Here is a 19351-nt window from a genome sequence, read left to right as displayed (position 1 = left end):
TAACCTCTTGTTCCTGACTCTCCTTCTTACCACTCTAGGCAGAGTCTTACTAAATATTTATAAAATTAAGAGGTAGTAAATGTAAAAGTGGGCTTTTCTAGTTCTCTTCAAAATTAGAAAGGCTTGAAAGTTGGGTCTGAGGCCTGGGTTGTCTACAAATCAGCCTACATGAGCAATGAAGCATGTGAACATATTGTTCAACTCCTTTCCATGAAAATGAAGTTGTTTCTAAATGATTAGGCTGTCCAATCTTTCCAAAGAGATTTGAGTGTCTCCTAACAGGAAATTTACACATTCCCTGTAGTTTCAAAAGTAATAATAGTGTGATGTGGTTTGGATAAAGGCCTTATGAAGATTTCCTGTTTTTTGTCTTTTATTCAATCTTTTCTTATTCCCTACCACTGCTTGAAACAAATTAATTTTGTCTGTGTAGGAAAAGCAACATGGTGTTCATGCTTTCAAGTAGATTGAGGTTGGCAAATAACCCATTCCAAATATCGCTAGACACAAGAAAAAATAGATAAATGGTTAAGAAGGTATCAAATGGCTTATATGGGATGAAGTCTGAAGTGCTATCTTCCTTCTAAAAGCTTCAGATAAGTGGCTGAACAGGTAATGAAGGAAATAACAAGACAATCAAAAACGATGTTCCTGTGCCAGATTTCTTCTGAGATATCTGTTCATGGCATACTTTTTTGACTGCATTTTACCTGATAATTAGGGAAAATGACTTAGTCCATTAGTAATTTCACAGCAGTGGCCATATTTTCACTCAGCACTGGGCAGAGTATATTGGCTCATTTCACACACCATTTACAATATTTACCACAGTCATCCCAGAAAATCAGCACATATTATTAGATTAAATAAAAAGAAAAAATTTTGATATAATTTGGCTTGATGTGTAATCAGAACAGAATGAATGACATGATACTACAACCTGCCAAACTATAATCACAGTAAGTCACCGTGTAGAGATGACCCAGATTATACTTTTGTGCTACTTATGTTTATTCAGCTTTTACACTATACTTTTGGTTATAAAATGAGTAGATTTCCCCACCCCCATCAAGCCTCTAAAGGTCTATCTTAATAACACAGCACTTATTTCATAAGCAGATAGTGTACAAGATTAAGAATATCCCTTGAAGATACACCACCATACATTATATACTGTACATGTACTATTAATTAGAAGTGGTTAAACTACATCTAACCAAGTTGTCTTTTTATCATTTCCAGGTTTCATTTCCAGTTGTAACTTTCTTGCAATAGCTACAGGTTTCCCCTCTCTTTATGCTGTACATGTGTTCCTGGAAAATGGTGCATAACTCAAATTTGCACAAAGGGAAACCACTTTACAATGTAACAGATAGGGATACGTTCCAAGAACTCAACTGAAATGACCCCCAGACCTATTTCTACCACTTTTACAAGGCAATTTTGGTACTCACCAACAGTAGACAGTACACAATAGCACAGGATGGTGGTAAATGTTTAGTTGAAGTGAAGAAAGGGTAGCGAAGGGTCTTCAATGTCAGACTCCACATCACCGGTAGGAGGTATAGGATCAGGGAGAGGGGTAGGAGATAGGCTAGTGGGATGCTTAGAAACCATATGGGGATGGCAGCTACAGAAACACGTTGTAGACAATGAGCGAGGAACACAGATCCACACAGGAGACTATATTTTGGTGTGTGTCACTCTCACAATGCACCATACTGATCACATAAGAGTGAATTTACCTTGCATATCATGAATTATTGGTATAAAAAGGGTCATCGCATAAGAGCGAATTCACACATACAGAACCCACATCGAGCGAGGGAAACCTGTATTGAACCCATGTAAAAAAGTAATTGTCAAACTTACATATACTATCCCTGAGAATTTGTACTACCTGATGCAGAGCATACAATAAAGGGGCAACTAGTAGGCAGATATTAAAACAAAGAACTTTGTGATTGTCACACAACTACAAGCAGCAGAAGCACAGAATGGAGGAGAGAAAGCACAGCAAAGAAAAAAACCGCACAGTATACTAGTATAGTATACAGTATACTATGCCTTTACTGAGACCCTTAGGGTCCCTGGAGTTTTGTTCATTGTCAATTTCCATCCAATTGTTGGTAGGTGGTCACAGAGCCCACACAAGCTAGTATGGTAGCAAAGCAAAGCAGCTGAAAACAAAGGATGTTCCAAAATTAGATAGAAAGTGTGTTTTGGCAGGCAATTGTAACATTAATATATGGAACCATTTGAGAATCTGAAAGTGCTTTTGAACTTTAATAAGTTAAGCAACTTAAAGGAGAGTTAGAGGTCTTACATATTACTATATCCCTCTTGTTGGATTGGGAAGCTACTTTACCTATTCTATGTAGGCCAGATAATCTTTTGTCTCAGTCCCAAAAAGAAATTAATTTGCTGAAACATTAGCTCAGTCAGAAGGTTCCAACTCATTAGGTTAGGTAGCACTAATATTCTTCTTACACTCATTTTCTCTTACAGTAATTTAGTTTGAAGCAACAGAGGTGAAACTTTGTTAAATTGGAAGTTTAGTGAGAAGTCTAGCAAAATATTATGGAAGAGAACTTAAGCTGGTAGGAATCACTGTGCTGCTACTGGATCTGCTACTATTCAACAACAATAGTTTAGAAGGTTAAATCCACTGCCATCCTACCTGTGTATGAACATTAGCTAATGTCTTTGTATTTAAAATATCTAATAAAAGAATTAAATGATGTATCCAAATTCTGAATGTTATTAGTAGCCCAAATTAGGGAAGCTCCAGATGCCATTAAAATTTGATTGAGATTTCTATTTAGGTTAACAGATGAACATTTTAGTTCAAGGATGAATATATTGTATTTCATGCTAAGGGTAAAAATCCCAATCCCATTGTATTTAGTAATAAAACTCCAACAAATTACAGAGATTAATATAATGGAAGATGCAAGTGCTGTGCAATATGCACAGCTAGTGTAAATTGTTAAATGTCACTTGACTTCAGTGGACTTACAACAATTTATCAGATGATGATCTCCTTCTGAGTTTCCTATGATAATTTACAAGGACTCTTTCTTCATCTCCAAAATGCTATTAAAAAGGAATATGGATATGTTGATGGGAATTATTGTTATGCAATATCTATTATTGAGAAAATCTGGGGAATAAGAGGCATTGATCCTTAAGTGCTATAGATCATAGCTTCATCAAAGTGAAATGAAGTATACCAAAATTCAGCAACTGAAGATCTGACAAAATGCTAGTTGCAATACGTTTAAAAATTTGGCATTGTGATGTTTTCTAATTATTCTTTCAGATCTACATAATACATGGAAACATAAAACAATGTTTTAAGTATATTAATATAGCAATAACTTTCTAAATTAAATCTAATTAGGAAACATTGCGAAATTCATCAATAAATTATGACAACTTTTTCATAATTTAAATCATGATACTAAATTCCTGCTTTCCACATACATAGAAAGTTAGATTGCTGGGCTACTCAGGGATTTTAGAGGAATATTTGGGGGTAGCAGATACTTACTGGCAGCTTTGAAATGTATCATAACACAAATGAATGAAAAGTTACAATTTCCTTTGGAAACAAAGTTAAAATAAAAGCCCCCAATTTTTCTTTAGAACTGTCTTCTACAAATCGAAGAACATAAAATACCACTTTGATGAGCAATATTTTTTATATAACATAAAGGGGATAGGATGAAGAACGAAATGTGTACACAACTGTGATTTAATAAGCTCTGTATCTTCAAAGGTTCAGGTACAGTATATGCTAATCATAAATTCCTTTGATGAGTTGGAATACATAAAACCCTTCATAAAAGTTCATTTCAAAGCAAGAATATCCTCAGTTGTTCAACAGACACAATCCTAAACATTTAGTCGCAAATATTGTGCGCAGTGGAAAGCTAAAACCAAAAAACCTTATGGAATATTTTCTCCCTCTCCATCCATTTTCCCTTCTTTAAATAAAGGCTGGTGTGTCCTTGGTATTCTAAGTGGTATTATTATTATTATTATTATCATTAGCATTAGCATTATTATTTCTTCTCAGAATAACCAATAAAGGCTAAGAGCTAACTAAGAGGCTTTTGTTTTTTTATTTTTCCTCCTCTTTTAGTACATCTTTCCTCAATCCGACCTGCCATCTTAAGGTTTGATCGGAACAAAAATTAAAAAAAAGTTAATGAAGGTTCTTCCAGTTAACCAAATGGGAACAGGATCAGACCCTAAGGGCCTGATCAAGCTGAAGTCCATTTACCTCAGTGAGTTCAGGATTCATCCATAAATACATAAAGTAAATCTTGGCCCCTTTGAAGTCAGTAGAAAACCTTCACTGACATCAGTAATACCAGGATGTCACCCAAAATCTTACCATATATTTTCTATTGATAGGGCACATACAGAAGTTCAGGGAGGTTAGGGGGAGGTTAGATCACATTAGAAATGGCCACACTATCTTAGTTCATCCAGGTGTGACCTTGTACTTAGATTCTGAGTCAGATTGATCTAAGTACAAACTATACAGAAGTTCAAGATAGTCAGATTGGTCTAAAAGGGGTTGTTTTTTTTTTTTTACACTTGCAGTTGCTGCTTATACAACTGCATGTGACGCAGCACAGTGTGCAGCAGCTTGCATGTGAAGCAGGCTTGATTAATCAAGTCTGCTCTGAAGCAGAAGATCTCTGGCATGTTGTGGGACAAAAAGGTACATGTATAAGTGCTCAAAATGGCCAACATAATCTAAATTAACCCTATCTCTGAGGTAGTCTATCTTAGATTGGGCTGGCCATTTTTAGACCAGTCTGTCCTGAACTTCTGTACAGTTCTAGGGGCAGCCACTCGCCCCAGCTTTGCAGCTGGTTTTAACAGTGTTCTCCAGCACTAAGAGCCAAGGAAGTAAGCTGGGGTAGGGGGAGAGGCAAATGAAGTTAAAACTACCCCAGTGCCAGGGAGGGGGTAGGAAAAGTGCAGCCTTGGGGCTGTGGCTAATGGCTGCTCTTGGAACTATACAGAAGTTCAGGACAGGTCATTCTAAAAATATCTAAGTTAGAGTACCTTAGGGGTAGTGTTAGCTTAGATCAGGCCGGCCATTCTTAGACCAGTCTAGTCTAAGTTCGGGGTTGTTTGTCTCATGAGAGAAGGGGTTGGGGTCCCTGAGTGGAGGAAAAGAGAGCACAACAACCTTCCAAGCCCCCTCCATGGACCATTCTAACCCCCCCTGCCCCTGATCTCACCAAACCCTCCTGGACCCCAGCAACCCCTTACCCACGTCACAAGCTCCTCGGATCCCACTGAAGACCATAGCTCCTCTCCTGATCTTTCCCAAAGATCCTGCCTGCCCCACCCCAATTCCCTCTGCAGAGCCTGCCTGCCCCTAAACCCCCAATCCCCCCAGCCCACTACCCCGACAACTCCCCAACCTCTTCTCACTAGGCCCTGATCCCAAATTACCTAAAATGGGGTGGCAATTTTTAACTTGAGATAATCTCTCTCTAACCTCTCCAAATGTCTGTATATACCAATAGTGCCTAAATTATTTGTTTTCCCAGATATCACCTTGATAAACCCTTACTGGCTTTTATCCTCAAACACTACTGAGATTATCATAAATGAACTATTCTTAGAGAGAGAAAAAGATAGAGAGATAGTTTTCCCTTTTTAAGTTTTGTTTTAAAATGAACACTAAAAAGTACATTTAATAAATGACAGATGTCTCAGTGCTGTACAGGAAGATGTTAAACAATACTATCTATTTTTCTTGACATGCTCTAAATTTTTCATTAGATAAAATATGCATTCTGGAGAAAGTAGTTCTTCTAATTTCATATCACACTACATTAGTAAAAAGAGGAAAAAAGCCACATGTAATACACCACACATGTAATATTCTCGCCTGCTTTTATTTTTAAAATGCCTGAGTGAATACACTAATATAGTTCCTCCTTTGCACATAATCTACATTTCAAGTTTATGAATTCTCCTACAGTTTCAGCAAGGACATCCTTATTTTTCTCCTCACATAGGTGCCCTCTTTGGTCAGAAAGAATATAGCTACAATTTATTTAAAATAATCATTTAGTATTCAGAGTAACTGTGCAGATCATTATGAATTCATATGGTATTCATGTGAATGTCATAGGTACTTCCATATGATTTCCATTGGAATCCTGCATATTTAAGAAGCAATTGGCCTAATAACCTGCAGTACATTACTGACACCTTAGGCAGGTTAGAGCCCTTTTTTTTTGCATATCCTTATTTTGAGACAGCAGTAAGAGCATTACATGATACAAAGACTGGGAACATACAAAATAAATATTCTGGTCAGGAAGCACCAGAATAAAACAGATGTATAAATTATATTTATTATTTCTTCTAAGTCTGCACCCTGACCAATAATTGCAGAAGCATTTAATTCATTGAACCTGATGCTGTAGAAAAATACAAAACTACATTCGTTTTCATTGTTATAATATATGAATGTGAGACTTATTTGCAGTCCTTTTTCAATTAAACAAAGGTATGAAAGGATTTAAAAATAGCACTCTATCAGCAGCACAGCAGCACATTCCACCAAAACATTTTTTTTTTTTTTTAAAGATAATGAATAGTGAGCCTGATTTCCCCCCTCTGACTCAGGTAAGTTTTACAAGAATGTAACCAATATGACTTTAATACAATTATTTCCAAGTTATATTTTTGCATGCATCTGCACAATAAGGTTGCATAAATATGTATACACAGCAGTGGAATATTAAAATTCTTCATTCTAAATACAGTTAAACCTATAGAGATGCTTTCCTTACTATAGAGACTCCATAATATGCTTAAATGTTATTGTTTCCCTCATTATATTAAATTTGTCTGTTTAATAAGAAATAGATGTACCTGTCTGTCTAGTGCCTGATGTGCTGCTCCAGAAATTCCAAACATATGAACTAAACAACCAGAAAAGTAGAAAAGTCCTCTGATGTAAAACACTTTTTAAACCCTCAAAACATCTCCCAAACTTTTTAAAGCTGAAATGACTTTGGTGCCCTCAGAAGCTAGGCAAAAAGCCCCCAAAGTGACTTCTCCAGCTGTTGAGTCAGAAACATTACCAAGGGTTTCACATTCCAAAAGACTGCTGAAATGCACCCTCTCCCCCTTCTGTTTTTTCCTGGCTACAGTTCACTGCTATGTAGTATTTTTGTGTGTTGGTATACATATGCCTTCAGACCCTTTTGATGAATTTTAATATGGAGAGGGAAAAAATTAAGTGATCTGGATGGAGAGAATGTGTTTTGGGAATAGGAAACATGTGAGTAAAACTGTAAGGTCTAAACTGACACTATGGGCACTGACAGAAGTGGTATTTGTCACACAATCACCCCCTTGAAAGCACTCTACAGCGGTAACTTGACAGAAGTGCACAGCTGCATAGTGCTTTAAAAATGTTCAGATGAAGGTACTTCAAAGCAGAGCACCATCATTAACTTCTGTCTGATCGAGGCTGGGCAGATGCAGTCTAACCCCACACCCAGTGCTTAAGTGTACATTTCTGATCTGTTATAACTACCAGTAAGTATATTTTCTGCAGTTGTTTTCAAAGTGACCACTCAAGGGACTAATACAATGAAAGCTGCACTATGTGAACATTTCTAGCAGCAGTTTTCTCTCAACAATTGAAGCAATTGCTGTGTTCTAGAAATTGAGGTAAACATGAGGTAAATATTTGGGGTTTCTCCAATCTCAAATTCACTTCCCTTCTTAGCACATTGCAGGTCCATACACTTCCTGAGATTTTAAAGATTTCCAGCTCCAAAGAGAACATTTAAAGAGCTAACATATGAGGCACAGAGACATAGACATGCAGCTCCCTGCTGTAACTCATGGTGCTTCACAGAACCAAACACCCCCTTGACCCAACAGATGTTTGCTGTTTGGTCATGGGTGGGGGGCAGGAATTGAGCTCCACTTTGAAGCCCATTCAATAGAGAGAGGTGCATGTTTGCAGCCTCTCTTCCCTAGCCCCGCCTTGTCCCAGCTCTGGTCCTGTCTGCAGAATGCAAGAGGGGATGGGGGAGGGGGAGGTTTGTCCAGTCTGCAGGGGGCCTGGGGATGGGATGGGGGGTGGATTGGAGCCCCCCACCTCAGGGGAGCTCCAATCTCACTTCCTCCACTCCAGTGTAGGCTGGGAAAATGCCAGATCAAAGACCCCTCCCCTTTCCCCCCTCTCCCATGCTGCAGACACCACTGGGGGTGGGATTGGACTACATCAGCCCAGCCCTGATCAAACAGAAGTTAATGAAGGTGTTCTGCTTTGGAGTGTCTTCATCTGAACACTTAAAGTGCTCTGCAGCTGTGCACTTCTGTCAAGGCACAGCTATAGTGTGTTTTCAAGGGGCTGATTGTGTGACAAATATAACTTCTGACAGTGCTCATAGTATCAGTTTAGGCCTTACAATGTTACTTAAACTTCCCTATTTCCAAAATACAGTCTCTCGATTCAGCTCACTTATTTTTCCCCTCCCCATATTAAAATTCATCAAAAGAGTCTAAAGGCATGTGCAATATACCAGCACACAAAAAGACTATATAGCAGTGAAAACTAGCCAGGAAAAAACATAACGGGGCAGGAGGTGAGGTGCATTTCAGCAGTCTTTTGGAATGTGAAAACCTTGAAAATGTTTCTGACTCAACAGCTGGATAAGTCACTCTGGGGGCTATTTGCCTAGCTTTTGAGGGCAGCAAAGTCATCACAGATTTAGAAAGTTGGGGACATATTCTGAGCCAGCCTGCATAGTTGTGCAGGGTGTAAAGAGTGCTTTACATTAAAGGAGTTTTCTACTTTTCTGGTTGTTTAGTTCATAAATTTGATATTTCTGGAAGAGGCACATCAGGCACTAGATAGGTCCATCTATTTTTTTTATTAAACAGACAAATTCAAGATAACGAGAGAAACAATAACCACAAGATTAAACACATTAAAATATACCAGCCAAACTTTGCACACTGACCAAATTCAGTTTAGAACAAATAACTGAATTAGTCATTCTAAAAAAAAAAAGAGAGAATTTGTTGCTTCATGAACATGTTGCCACTGAAATAGCTGAACTGTGTGTGGACAAAGTGATTAATCAATTCAATAGCAAAATCTATAATTTTTCATTCATGCTGAGCTCAATATTGGGGTAACTGGGTGAAACTTAATAGCCTGTCATAACTAAAGAAGTCAGAATAGATGTTTTAATAGCCTCTTATGTTCATAAACGTTCTGGATATAGCCCCAAATCTGCAAGAAATTAGCTAATAACATGGTTCTAATAGGTTCCCCTTTCTGTCTTTAGAGCTTATTTCAATAATTATTTAGCTATCAAGCTATTCTAATATTTAAAGCTAGCTACTGTGTGCTCATGCAATTTTTCTTATACAGTATTATGATACTCTATAATGTAGAAAATAACATAATGACGTGCTTTGTATGTTCAATTGTAATCTTTTAATTAAACAAATCGATTTATTTACATTTTCACAAATACTAACCAAGAACACCAACATAGAAAGTCAATGTAACCCTATCTCTTCTCACAAATACCCTTGCTATTTTTATATGCTTCGGTGGAAAAATAAAATTTTTCTGAGTTTCATGAAGGTGACCAGATTTAGGTCTTTACAGAAGTAAAAGTGAAGCCCACCATATCATCTCAAAAGCTATCTACACTATTGCCCAGAGGTAGTTTAGACATGTTTTCAAATATATAAAATATAGCTTAACTAGTTGAAGCATAAGGGATTTACCAACTTTAATGGCTGGCCCAGTAATATATATTTCTACCATTTCTTGAGTATTTTGTACAAATTAGATACACTGTGGGCATGTCTACACAAGATGCTTTATTGCACATTAAACTAATCTAATATGCAATAAAGCACCACCATCTACATGTGCTCAGGATGTACCATGCAATAAATTAGGTTAATGCATGGTTTGCCAGTACTACAAAACATAGGCACAAGATTAACCACGCATTAGCTACTGTGCAATAGTGCACATGTAGACTCTGATCAGGAGCTGTCTTGGCTTCAGTGCTATCCATGGCTGAGTAGCAGCAGTGCCTTGAGCCCTCCCCTCACTTTGCTTGTTGAGGGGATGGAGGAGCTCTCTTACTCCATAGTGCTGGGCCAGGAACAGAGAGCTTCCCAGTCCCTTCAGTCTTGTTGCTGCCTGCACAGTGCATGCCCCAGTTGGCTCCTGCTCCACAAATATGCCTGGGGGAAGCTGGGAGCTGGGCAAAGCTGGGACTGGGGACATAGAGTTCTCTTGTCTCCTCAGTGAGCAAAACATGGGTAGAGCTCAGGGAGCTGCTGCTGCTTGACCACAGGGCATTGCCCCAAGTCAGCAATGCTTAGGCAGGCTGTGATCCTGATCTCCATGCAGCTGGGAGCTTTCCCCTGATGCAGGACGCCTCCTCCCCCACTCTCCAGGGCTCAGGCCTGACCCCTGTCCCCCATGCCAGCCTGCAGCTGACACTGGGGCATCCTGGAGCCCCCCCTTGCTGCTGCAGGGGGCCAGAGCAGGAGGTGCAGGGCAGGAACAGCCCTGGAGTTAACTTCTCCTATTGGCCATGTCCAAATGAGTGTGGATATTTGATTGCCCGGGGACAAGTAGTGGTGGTGCACCTTGCGTCCCAGCTACTTGTCCCTGGGGAACGCCTGTGCCACATGCACTTTGGCACATGGCACATTACCCCAGGTGGGGTAGAGGAGGCTGGGAGGAGGCCTTACATAGCATCCTGGGGGCCGCTGTGCAGACCTGGCTGGCAGCTGAAGCGTACTTCCAGGTGGCCCAGCTCTGCTTTTGAGTGGTACACGCTCCCCATGCATGCACTGCTCTACTTTTTTCCCCCATGGGTCTTTTTGCACAGGCACTGCATCCTTGCAGTGTGGAGAATATCTAAATGTGCAGTATGTGGCACCTCAGATGTGTTTGAGGTGCCACATACTGCATAGCCATGCTCGTCTGGAAATGGACATTGGGAGCACAATTTTCTCCTGATGTGGTAAAAAAATGTAGATGCATTTCTGGGTGCAGTTTACTGCACCATATGTTAATGTGCAGTAACCTTAAGGTGTATTAATTGCATGTGTAGATGTACCCTGGACAAGTCATTTCCTCTGTGAACATCTGTAATGTTTTGACAATTTAGAGCTGGTAGTTTCTCCTACCTCATGTTTGCCATAGTACAGTAGGGAGTCTAGATCACAGTTGACTGTTACTGCATTTAAGTCAGCCCAAATATTTCCTGTAAATCAGGACCAACACATAAATCATTAAGGCTTCAGGACTTAAAGCAAAACAAAACACTATAAACAATATGCATGTGGTCTCTATTCTGAATATAGCCTTTCCCAAATATTCTGTCTCTAAAGCAAGATTTCTTATCTCATATTGATATACCCTGTCAGCTAGATAGAGTTCCAATATGCTGTTCTCTCAAGACCACAGCCTGTGAAATGCTAAGAAACTAAATCCATGGGTATTTAGTATCTTTCAGAAATCCTCAGCTAGTTTCAGAGTTAAGCATCTATTGCTTAATTTACCTTCCTTCCACCCCCGCTAATGCTTGCATAGATTTTGAGCCATATCATAAACCATACTCTTCTAACTAGACTCCAATTAATGACACCACTGACAAAATACCCTTTTTTAATATAATGTTGTCCCATGAACTCTCCCATGCTTCCCAGAATATCAAGTTACACTCGGGCTTTTGAAAACCAGAAAGTTAAGATATACATCAACACAATCTCACCTCCCCCCATCTTTAGTATCTGGTAATTGCTATTGAAAATTACTTGCATGTACTCAAGCTGTGCTCAAAGTGTTAGAAGTGACTTTATGGAATGAGTTGGGGGGTTGGGGGGGAGGGAGGAGGAGGAGGGACAAAACAGCTTGGCAGAACTGCTATTGTGAAATGAGAAGCTCTGGTTTTGAGCACCTGTGTGCATGATCAAAGGAAACAGGAGTATGCATACTTTACAGATCTAGTGTTTCTTATTTTAGTTATAACTTCTATATATTGCCAGTAGCAGGTCACGGTGGGCTTTCTGCCGAGGGGAATGATCAGCAGGGAGAAGGAATATGAAAGTGTTTTGTGGGTTTAATGAAATCCAGTGCTGTAAAATTCAGTGAGTTTGTGGTTGTTTCTAAGAAGCAGGCTCAATTTTTGAATGTGGAGCAGGTGCTAATAACTCCTGTTCAGTGCACCTTACCTGAATACAAGGTAAGCTTCCCTGGATTGTTTATGCATTTTACATTAAGCATTAATTGTTTTTTAAAATAAACAAAAATAAACCTGAGAGCAAAAACTGAAACCCTATACTCTTCCCTCCAGCGTGAATGCCCTAAACAATAGGTAACAGACTCAGACTTCTTTCTGCTTACTCTTTTTTTATCCTTATAAATCTTGTGTTCTTTTGTTAGCAGGGGTCCAGATTTAGCAGAATAAACAAAGCTTCCCCAACCCTTACTCCCCAACCAAGCTGAGAGCCTGGTAATTAGGTTACTCCCCTGGGTGGTAGTAAATATTCCACTGAATTCTACCATGTTGAGGAATGAATTGAACCTAGGTCTCTTAGCCAATAGGCCTGGGTGGTCTAATTGTGGTCCATGGACTTCATGTGACCTATAAGGGGCCAGCAGGTAGCTTGAAGGCTACAATTAACATGTGGGCTTTGAGCCCCAGAGGCTCCACCTTCCACTACTGCATTTCAAGGGGGACTCTGGGGGGTTGTACACTGCTTGTGCAGCCCAGGGTTTGTACGCATGGGGCTTCCAGTGCAGCCCATGCAGTGGAGGAGATTCTGAGGGTGTGTGGTTGCAGGAGAGGAGTAGGATAGCCCTGAGCTTGGACAGCCATGCATTAGGCCACTATACAAAAGATAAGTAGCAGGACTCTTTTTACAACATGTCCAACTGTGCTTTACAAAAAGTAAGCCCTGTTCAGTTCCTTTTAAGAATAGTTTGAAGCACCTCCTCTGAGGAACAGCTTTCAGGCTCTAGGTCTGAAGTGAGTAAAGGAATCTCCTTTGCAGTCCTGACTCAGGCATTTAAGCACCAGAGGGAGGTAGACAGGAATTCAGACACATATGTACTCTCAGTGTCCCCTGTTGGTTAGGTTTAGGTGGTTCCTTATTCAAGATGTGGTATTTTTGGATCACCCCTCAGAGTCAACTAATTCTTTCCATCCATTGTAAGAGAACCTAGGCACTAAAAACTGGGATTTAGATTTCACTCTGGGGCCACATGCCTAAAGGATAAAATGTTGAAGCACCAAACCCTTTCTTTCAATCTGGCTCCAAAGTCATTGGGTCTTAGAGTAATATTTCAAAACTACCAGTGTGTCAACATCCCCATTCTTTATCTGTGCTTAAAAGCTCCACCTTCCACCTGCGTTATTAGGAATGGATAGATAATTCAGGGAAACAGAATGGTCATGCTGTGATTCTGAAAAATCTATCAAGTTAAGTTGTGCTAATTTATACCAGCAAAACATCTGTATCTCTAATTTCTGAATGTTCTGTGGTTTTCAGGGTAGTGGAAGAGAGAATATTGTTGTTTTGTTTTGATTTGATTTCCTTTGAATGGGAGCTCATTATACTGTTGAATATAGTGATTCAGTTCTGGCAGAGTTTAAACAAATGGCCCTCTTCCTTATTTTAAGAATATTGCCATCCATCTTCTCTAGTAGTAAGCTTATATTCCACTATATGGATCTACGCAGGTGTTGCTTTAAATTGATTCAATTGTTCAAACCTTAGGCATATATGCAAGTGTTACATTTAGATCAACTTAATCAAATTACTTACCTTGGGCTTCCCACACCACTCCCAGCAGCAGCAAATGCCTGCATGCATCACTCCTAGGTTTTGTTCAGGCTGCTTAAAGTAAGACACCTAAACCTAAATCAGTGCAGTGAATACTTGTATATACCCTAGGGGAACAGAACACAGACCTTGTATATGAGAAGTGAAAATTTCTAAGTGCCATAGGGTCAAATTTACATTTAAAGAAAAAAAAAAGGACCAGATTCTCCACTGTCAGAGATTAACATAGTTGAGTATCAAAGGCCCAATTTTTTATTTAAACAGAAACAGAGTTAAGAATTTTCCAAGGCTATGTGCAAACATTTGGGATGGTTGGAAGTTTAAAATGGCCACCACATCTAAGGTAAATTGGGATGGGGGAGCTTGGAGGGATTGAGGGGTCAAGAAAACTATGGGGAGGGGGATCACAGAGGTCTGAAGCAGGGATCAGGGAGTCAGGCAGGATAGGGTACATGGGAGGGGATTGGACAGGCAAGCAGAGTCTGTAGGAGGGATTAGGCGGGGTTCAGAGGGGAAGGTGGCAACTGTGGGGGTGCTTGGGGGCAAGAAGGGTCTGCAAGGCAATTGGGGTGGAAATAGATTCTGTGAGGGGATCAGGGGAGCAAGCAAAGCCTTGAAGGGGGGGGGGGGGGGAAGTGGGCTAGCAGGGAGGATTGGGGAGGTGTTGAGGTCCAGGAGGGTTTAGTGGGATGAGGAGTGTTTGAAGGATATGCAGGGAAGCTTGGGGGGGGGGGGAGGATGGGGTGTTCTCTCTCCTATCCCCCAGGACCAGGAGCTATTTTTAGGCCATCCCCCATCCCAAAATGAACAACTGCCTCCTCTGGTGTACCACCCCCCACAATTCTGCCCAACCCTCCCCCATCCCAACTTACTTCCTTGGTGCCTGGCATAAGCAAATACTGGTAAAACTGGCCCTATGAGCAGCTTGTGGAATGGGGGATTTGGCGTGCTCAAGGGGTGGCTGGCTGGTCCATAGGGGAAGGATTGTCTCTCTGGGGCCAAGGGCCTAAATCTAGCTTGGTGTTATAGGAACAGGTAGGAAAAGCACAGCTCCAGGGCTTTCCAAGTCCCAGGGTTGCACTGGGAATGATACAGAATTTCAGCTAGATTGGTCTGGCTGGATACAATCAAAGTTAGAATACTTCGGAGGTAGAGTTAACTTGGATCAGGTAAGCCATTTTTAAGCTGATCTAATTGTTCTAAACTTCTGTATAGTTTGCACTTAAATCAACCTAACTAGCAATCTAAGTGCCAGATCTACATCTTGGCAAACTAAATTAGATAAGATGGCCATTTTTTATGTGATCTAACCTCCCCCTACCCTGCCCAGATGACAGTATGTACCCTAAAAATCATTTCTAAAAATCACTAAAATTCAGGACAAAAACAGTACAAAAACATTTCATTATGTCCTATTAGAAATAAAGTAACTAGCAATATATAATAGATGAAGAGAAAACATCACTGAACTATGAAGCTCCACTACAACAAGGTGTTTGAATGGCTGTTGTGACCCTTGGTTTGAGAAAAGAAAATTTTAGAGGCAATGAAGATCAAATATGCAAAAGCTGGCAGTTTGGAAGCTGATTACATTTTTCCTGAGTCTCTAATGTGATATTTTTAGACCATAAAGCAAAATGGATACTAAGTGGTCCAATAAAACCACTGCATATATTAATAGTGCAGTTAAGGAGGCCATTCAAGGCACGAAGGCATGCTTCAAAAATAGAAGGTGTGCCCAAATGAGGGCAACATGTGCTGAATATGAATTTCAACTTGAGTTCTTGAAACAGTTGTCCCATATGAGGTCTGGGAAGACTACAGGGAGTCCTTCATAGGCTGAGGAGTCAGGCTAGCACATCAGCTCATCATAGGGAATCCTTCCATTTTAATTATCAACTCATGTATCACACATTAACCATGACAATATGGGGAGAAAGTTGCTAAATAATTGAATCTGATAGTACCTAGAGGATAATAAACAATCCAGTTTTGTATAGCTGTGAATTCAAGTCACACAACACAGGTTACTTCACTCTGACTAACAACGGACTATCTCTCTGCTACTACAAGTACAGGAAGAATTACTCCAATTGCCATATATAAGTGTATAGAAAGTTAGGCCCTGGAGGTGACCATATGAGCCCCTAACAGCTGACCTGCCACAAACTTTGGCAGGTCAAGTGTAAAATTGAAATAAGGTAGGCCAAATAAGAATTTGAGAAGCATCTAGCAAAAGATGGTAAAATTAATCATAAAAACCTTAAAAAATACATCACAAGCAGGAAGCCAGTTAGAGAATTGGTGGGACCATTAGATGACCAAGGTGTAAGAGGTGCACTAGAAGGCCATAGTAGAAAAGCTAATTGAATTCTGTGCATCAATGGTTACTACAGAAGATATCAAGGAAATTCATATTCAAGATCAATCTTTTTTAGCAGATGTGTCTAAAGACTTGGACCACACTGAGTGACAACAGAGGACGTTTTAGAAGAAATTAATAAAATATACACTAACTATTAAGTCACCAGGAGTGGATGGCATTCACCAGAGAGTTCTGAAGAAAAAGGTGAAATTGCAGAATTGCTGGCAATGCTGGTAACCTATGTATGTAACCTAGTGTTACAAACAGCTTCAGTGGCAGAAAACCAGCTAGTTGCCAGCATAACACCCATCCTCAAAACAAGCTCCAGAGGTGATCCTGGGAACTACAAACCAATGAGTCTCACTTCCATCCCTGGCAAGTTAGTAGAATCTAGTAGAATACAGAATAAAATCAGCAGTCCTGTGGACAAATATGATCTGTTGGAGAAGAGTCAACATGTTTTTTGTAAAGAGAAATTCTGCCTCACCAATCTGCTGGAGTTCCTTGAGGGTATTAACAAGCACATGGATAAGGCAGATACAGCTGACATACTGGAACTTTCAAAAAGCATTCAACAAGGTCCCTTACCAAGGGCTTTTAAAAAACAAAACAAAACTGCATTGCATTCTGGGGTAAAAAACTCAGACGGGCTCCCCCTGACCCCCACCACAGCACTTGGATCTTCATGCCTTGAATCTTTGTCTGGGCCCTGATCCTCTGGCCTTGGCCTTCTTGCTATAGCTGGGCCCCTCAGCCCCAGGTCCACCGCCCTGGACCCTGGGATCCTAGGTCCCCCAGTTCCAGCCTTACCCTCCCAGGCTTTGGGCTTCAGCCCTTAGTCTTTGAGGCTTCAGGCCCTCCTTCTGGTTCTGTCCTTTCTGGGGTCTGGGTCCATGCCTACAGTCTATTTGTTGCAAGCTGAGGTCCTTTGTTCTCAGTCTGGTCCTCCAGCAATGATAGCAATGCACCCCAAGTCACTGCGTATGGTTTCCAAGCCTCCCCTTACAGCTGCTCTCAGTCCTCCTCAATTAAATTTAAACACAAGTTTAAGTAAACTGCTATTGAACCAAAAGTCACCATTTCTGCCCCAGGCCTGTCCATCACTGGCCTGGTTGTATTGTCTGCACCTAGGGTAAGCAGCCATCTTCTTAAGGGGCTCTCTGCCCCTGATAGTTCTTCTAGGGACCTGGAGCCAGCAGGTTGCTCCATGGCTCTCTCTTTTCTTCAGGCATGGGGTAGAGGCCACATTACAATGTGAAATACTGCATACCAGACTTACTTGCAACTTTCTATAAATATACTCAGCTGATTGTATCTTTAAGTAAAAATGCCATCAAAAGAATTGATCAAAACAATTATAGTAAGTGACATAAATTCCTATGTGAATTAGGACCAGGTTTTCAAAAGTACAATTTCTTGTAGCATAGATGTGGATGTGGGTAGAAATGTAGTTAACAGTAACTAAAAAAATTTTTTTTTAAATCAGCTGCATTTATATTTTTCATGTACCAAATGAAGTATCTGTGGTAGTACTTCAGTGTGGTAATAAGTTTTTTGTTTATTTATCCAAGTTAGAATAAGACGAATATTAAAAAAAAGAAGAAAAGACATGCTCTTCCTCTCTTTCCTCCCCCCTCACAAAAATTAAATTAAATTAAATTTAAAAACCACCACAACTATAAGTATTTCGTAGTTTATGCAGTGCTTCAAGATGGGAATTACCAAGGTAATTTACTTTATGTGGGCCTGATCTACAATTCACTGAGTCCACCAAGAACATTTCCACTGAGTCCAGTGACTTTGAACACTTTTACCAAACAGTTTACATTTTACATTAATCCTACAAACTGCAGGGAAAAAAAACCTGTTGAAAACAGTGTCCCAGAGCAAAATCAAGCAATTTTCTACTTGTAGGTTATTAAAATTAAACTACTGAAAGGAAAAAAAACCTGAAGAAATATGCAGCATTATTTATTCTTAATGCCCTGCAATGCTTTTTATAGTACATATTTGTAATAAGTTGTTTAGTGAAGTAAGAGAAGAGAAAGAAAGGCAAGCAATTTCAAACTTAGCATGAAATACTGAATATTTAGTTAGCCTGTTGTTCTGCAGGCTGTATGGGAATGCCCCTGATCTGCTTTTGTTCAAGCATTCAATCATAATGAACAATTCTGGAAGTAATAACAGTTCAAAATGGCCCCAAGGTCCTCTAAAATAGGAACTGCTGAGTTCTATGACCTTGATCTTTAGGAAAAGGTAAAAAAAAAAAAAGTTTTAAGACTAGATCTGAATAGTAATATTGATGGGATGCCATTTAACAATTTTGAAGTTTTGAGACATAATGTGTAATAATTTTGATTGAAATGTTTAATAGCACCTTGATTTCAATTTCAGAACGTGGTGTTTCTAATTAGATATAATTGAATCTAATTTTCAGTACATCCACTACAAAAATAAGATAAATTCTACATGAAATATGGTATGACCTTTCCATTATTGCATTGTCAGGACATCTGTCAAGAGACATTTCTTCTATTTTAAAGCAGTCAGACTTTTCAATGAACTGTAGAAAGGTATAACTTGTTCTTGGTATAATGCCAGAATATGTTAGCTAGTAAGATTAATATTTTACTACCAACAACAAGATGTTGAGGGGTGAGGTGCATAAAACAATGGAATTTGTCTTTTGAGGTAGGAAAGGTCAACAGCTTTCTGCACTTTGGAAAACAGAAGATGAAAGGACAAAAGAAAAAAGGCATAACTTTATACTTTTCATTTCCCCACTAGTAGTAGTAGTATGCATATATTCTGAGTAGGTGCCACAACTTGGACAAAAAGTGCTAGAGCAAATCATTTGAGTTATTCTATAATTTTAACAGTCTAAGGATGTTGGATCCTGATATAATGTATATATTAGAATGATAAACACTGGTTCACAAGTTGCAGCAGAAAGAATAAGATAAGCAAAAAATGTTGTTGGTGAAATTGAAATTAAGAATAGATTTGCCAAGTCTCTTATACTTAGGAAAGGGTTATAAATATGATGGTGATGATGATTCCCTTTGTATTATATTTTCTTTTTAAAAT

This window comes from Alligator sinensis, unplaced genomic scaffold (genome assembly GCF_000455745.1).
Source record: "Alligator sinensis unplaced genomic scaffold, ASM45574v1 scaffold56_1, whole genome shotgun sequence".
Taxonomy (NCBI): domain Eukaryota; kingdom Metazoa; phylum Chordata; order Crocodylia; family Alligatoridae; genus Alligator; species Alligator sinensis.
This window is presented reverse-complemented; position numbering follows the sequence as displayed.